This window comes from Gavialis gangeticus, unplaced genomic scaffold (genome assembly GCF_001723915.1).
Source record: "Gavialis gangeticus isolate Ggan-Ray unplaced genomic scaffold, GavGan_comp1, whole genome shotgun sequence".
NCBI classification, from domain to species: Eukaryota; Metazoa; Chordata; order Crocodylia; family Gavialidae; genus Gavialis; species Gavialis gangeticus.
Window position 1 is genome coordinate 110,723,262 of NW_017729025.1, and position 5,511 is coordinate 110,728,772.

Genomic DNA, 5,511 nt, shown 5'->3' on the forward strand with positions numbered 1-5,511 from the left:
GCTACTTCACGGTCAGGGCGGCTAGAGTCTGGAACCAGCTTCCAAGTGAGGTGGTGCAGGCTCCCACCCTGGGGGTTTTTAAGAGGAGGTTGGATGACCACCTTACTGGGGTCATTTGACCCCAGTGCTCTTCCTGCCATGGCAGGGGGTCGGACTAAATGATCTGCTCAGGTCCCTTCCGACCCTAGAAACTATGAAACTATGAAACTGGGAGTATCTACATGTGCAATTACTGCACTGAAAGCTTAGTGCACAGTAAAATACTAAGTGGTAGGCTTTCCCTGGGAGTGCTTCTACATGTGGGCCGGGTGGGAGCAAATTTACTCCCAATGGGCAGAGGTACTCCTGCCCTGCTCAACCCCATGCTGTCCAAACCCAGCTCCAATCTCAGAGCTGGGCCTAGGACATTGTCCCCTGTTCCAGCAGCTACCTGCTGCCAGGGCCTGGCTCTTACCTTGGAACTGGGCTCCAGCAGCAGGCAGCTGCCAGGGCAGGGGACAGTGTCCCAGCCCTGGCTTCAATCTTGGAACCAGAGCTAGAAGCTGCCTGCTGCCAGAGAGGAGGACAACGTCCCAGCCCCTGCTTTGCTTAGCTAACCAGAGTGGTGGCTGAGAAACAGGCAGCTGCCCCAGGGAAGGGGTCTGTTCTCCCAACCCCTGCTGCCTGGGCTGACTGGAAACAAGTTTCTCCCAGTCAGCTATGTATCCATGTGCTACTGTGCATTATCTAATGTGCAGTAAATCTATTACCTGTATTTATAGGAAGTAGAAAACCGTGCATTAGCCTAGTTTAATGTACAGTAGCTGCTGCACATGGTTATATAGGGATGCTGTACTGCATAGTAGATTAATCTACTGAGCAGTAAAGCATCTTGTGTAAATGCACCTACTGCAGGGGTTAGAACCAGTTATTAGAGGCTCTTACTTTTAACTATATTATTCATTTTTGTGTAGCAAACCATTTTCTTCTCTTTGCTTTGTGAATGGTAGAATGAAGTTCTGCTGTGAATATAAAGAAGGAGCAATACACAGCAAGCAGCACTGATTTTGCTTTCAGCTGGGAATATAATAATAATAAATATGCCCTTGATATTAAACGTATTTCTTCAGTTTTTCAGGAGTTAATGTTCTGTCAGCCCCGGTGGGACAATAGGTTGGGGTGGAAACTGGTTTTATAACTGAGTTATTTCTAATCAGTCAAGCTAAATATAATGTCCTTTTTGTTAACTGGAAACGCTCCCACTCTACTCCCTCCTCCTTCCCACTGTCTACTAAGAAGTGAAGCGAAGAATGACCAATTGTGAGGAATAAGTAGAAGGGGAGTTTTTCAAGAGAAATGATGCATAAATAGTACCATGAAAAACATATAACAAGGTCTGTTTGAAGCTGTTGTTTATTTTCATTATATCTCTGCAGCCTAGTTTGTCTAGTATTCATTGTCCTTTGTGTGCAAGAAATAGCAACAATTTTTAAAAGTTGAAAAATTATATGTTTCTGGACTATAGTTCATCCTTTTCCTTGCTACTGAAGTGCTTAGAGGAGATCCTGACATACGTGCTGTTGTGTTCACCAGTGTTCTCCTCTCAGCTCCTGGGAACATGTCTGTTTGAGTGGAGATATGACAGCAGTACATCATAGATTTCATCAGTCATCCTGAGAATGCTTGGACTCAGGTTTATCATAAACATTGTCATCCCAGATTGGACCAACACTTCATTTAGGCCAGTATCCCATTTCTTCCAAAGCCATCCTATCTATCTGTCAAGCTAGGAAGGAAACACTGGTTGGACAACTGTGGGCCTGTCTTCCTTGAATTCATCTGTCCATGTCTCTGGGCAGTTTCACTGGAAAGCGTCCACAGACTCCTTACACACATTTGAGGGGCAGTGGGACCTAGCTGGTGATTTCTGGTCAGAGTCCCCCTCAGAAGCCTAGTCATTAACCTTTGCCTTTCTCTCCTTGTTTTTTTGTTCTGTTGTCCCAAGTATTCAGTTGTAATGCATTTAGTGGTCTCCCTCTAATCATTGACTGGGGCTTCTAGATTCCTGATAGACCAAGGCCCACCGCACCTTTTGTTCATATAGGCCTGTCTCTGCCTGTGGCCACTGGCTGTTAACTGAGAGGAGGAGAGCTGCTCAAGAATTGTCATTCTTTGGGAAAAAATGCCTTTTGTCAATAAAGAAATATCCATTTTTATAATATTTATCAGGTTGTTGTCATAAAACTCTTTTGGGTAAGTGGGTGACAAATGTAGTTTTCTGTTACCAAAACAAAAACTTATCATTATAAATTTTTCAGTTTTTTTATTAAAACTTTTGAAGGGATTTTTTGTACAAGAATGGAAGCCAGTTTTGCTTTCACTGACATTTTGCACAACCAGCCATTGTAAACAATTTTTTTATTATCTATCCACAGCAAAAAAGGAAGGATAGCTAAGTAGCTAAGGCAATAGCCTAGTTCTGGATTCAGGTTCCTAGTTTACAATGCATCTCTGAGAAACTTTAAAGGAGTTCCTTAGGCCCAGATTCACACTGGTATATAGCTTCCTAATTAATTAGTATCAGTGGGAGTTCAGCATCCACAATGCCTTTCATGTTTGTCAGTCATAGTAGATTGAAGTACAGAGGCACTACCTGTAAAATGTATATAAGAGTACTATCTTCCTTTAAAAGCATGTTCAGAAGAGAAATATTTAAGGATTGTGAGATGCTCCAATACAGTTGTGATGGGGGGCCATATGCGTACCATAGATATCTAGAAAAAAGGTTTGTTTTAGTTTTCTACAATTCAAACAGCTTGTATTTCCAACAAAAGTTCTTTCCAGATGGAAAGAGTAGCCCAGTGTTGTATAACTCCTACCACCCTCTCTTGCTATTTACAGTTCCAATTAACTTGTTTGAAAGCCTCGACCTATTTTACCACATATACTACAATGAAACAGTAAACAGAAAATGTTCATCAGACAGGTTAGACAGGTTGGACACATAATCAAAATCAAAGGTAGGTCAATAAACATAATCAAGGTAAGTCAATATGACTTATATTTCATTCCTTGCCCTATAATCCATTGGCACAATTATTTAAATGGCACGGACCCATCAGGATAAAACAGTGCTTTTAAAAAACAACCAATGAAACCAACTCATATAAGCTTCTGATGTATGAAGTGAAACAATTTAAAATATAAGTGAAATCAAAGCATAATAAGTTTGGGACTCAGTGGCCACTTCTACATAAGAAGCTGACTGTACAGTAGCTTGTTACTACTACTCAGTAGCTCATTACTACTGCGCAGTAGTGTCACATGGCACAAAGCATGACATGACACTATTGCACAGTAGTAATAAGCTACTTCACAGTAGTAACAAGCAGTCAGTGGGTGTATCTACACATGCATTAACGTGCCTTTTCTAATGCGCATTAGATTTAGTACCTCCAACATGAGGGCACTTTTATACATGCTCTGGTGGGGGAGTGGCACTTTAATTAGAGTGGCTCCAAGGGTTTCTCTAATTAAAGTGCTTCAGTATCTTGTATATCAGCATCCCCACACTTCAAAATGGTGGTGGGGGCACTTGAACTAAAGCTCATTCAACAAGCTTTAGTTCAAGCACCACCCCCACTGCCATTTTGAAATGCAGGGACACTGATACACAAGATGGGAGAGACTACCGGAGTGCAGTAATTAATTGAGTCTGCTCCAATGTGCTGTAATTATTGCACATCGGAGCAGCCTCCACACTGATGTACAAGCACCCTTAGGTACTAAATTAATGTGCATTAGGCTAATGTGCTAATGTGTAGTAACACATCAGGACAGTGGTGTACCAAGGGTACCCACTGGGGGGGGATTAAATATTTCTACACTAATGCTAGGAGCATGTGGAGCAAGCAAAAGGAACTTGCACTCCTGCTTGCAAGCAACAACTTCAATCTGGTTGGACTAACTGAAACCTGGAGGGACCCTTCTCATGATTAGGCAGTAGGCATTGAGGGTTACAGGTTGTACAGATGGGATTGAGTGGGGGGGGGGAAAAGAGAGGGGTGTTGCTCTCTATGTTAAGGAACAATATACATCCTCTGTAATCAAGATGGGATCAGAGGAGGGCCAAACTGAGGTACTGTGAGTCAGGATACATGGGGGCCGGGGAGAAAGGGACTTGGTAGTGGGGGCCTACTATAGACCACCACACCAAGAGGATGGCCTAGACCTGGAATTCTCCAGACAGCTCTCAGAGGCCATGCAGTCGAGAGATGTGTTAGTCATGGGTGGCCTAAACTACCCTGACATCTGCTGGGAAGAGCAGTCAGCCAAATCTAAGTGCTCACGTAAGTTCTTAACTTGCATACAGGACCTCCACCTAATGCAGGAAGTATACAATCCCACTAGGGAAATGCCTTGCTGGACTTGGTGTTAGCTACAGGGGATGACCTGGTGGGGAATCTGCAGGTACAAGGTAACCTAGGGGATAGTGACGATTGATTGATTGAATTCATTATCTGGCGAAGGGTGGATAAACTAACCAGCATGGCTGAAGTGCTAGACTTCAAAAGGCTAACTTTTATGTGCTCAGGAGATTAGTTAGTGAGGCATTAAAGCTCAAGAGCATTGGTAAAATGGGGATCCAGGAAGGCTGGTCATTCCTCAAGGGAGCTATCCTACGGGTACAGAAGGAAACAATCTCATAGCACATAAAAGGGGGCAAAGGGGCCAAGAAGCCCTCTTGGCTGAACAGGGAAGTCCAGGAAAGCCTAAGGGCAAAGAAACAGATATACAGGTGATGGAAACAGGAGGTAGCTACCATGGGTGACTGGTGCCACCTTAGTTGAGGGGGCACTTCCCCCCCCCCCAAGCAACCAGTCAGCAACTGTGGGGGGTCCCCCTGTGGCCAATCTCACCAATGGTGGAGGGCCACCCCATGGCCAATCACAAAGTAGCCATGGTGCTCCCACTCCCCAGCCGGCACTCGCAGGGGGGCACTGACACTCCCACCTGCCCCCCTGCCCATCACCTAAGCAGCAAATGCAGCCTGTCAGGGGGTGCACTGGTGTTATCAATGGGTGCACATGCACCCTGTGCACCCCATACGCATCTCCATAGGTAGCTATCAAGGAGGAGTATACCTCCCTGGCTTGCACTTGCAGGAAATCAGTTAGGAAAGTCAAAGCAGGATTAGAACTTAGACTGGTGACAAAAATTAAGGACAACAGAAGTCCTTCTTTGGATATATAGGGAGCAAAAGGAAGGCACAGGGTAGCATAGGATCCCTACAGGACAAACTAGGGCAATTAGTGACAGAGAAGGGGGACAAAGCTGAGCTCTTCAATGAGTTCTTTGTATCTGTATTCCTAGACACAGACCAAGACAAATCTCCCAATTGAATCATAGTTAGACATAGGAGGGACACCAGCGCACCAACTGTTAGTGCAGACTTAGTGAAGGGGCACTTGGAGGGGCTGGATGTGTTCAAATCAGTGGGCCTGGATGAACTTCATCCAAGAGTGCTGAAGG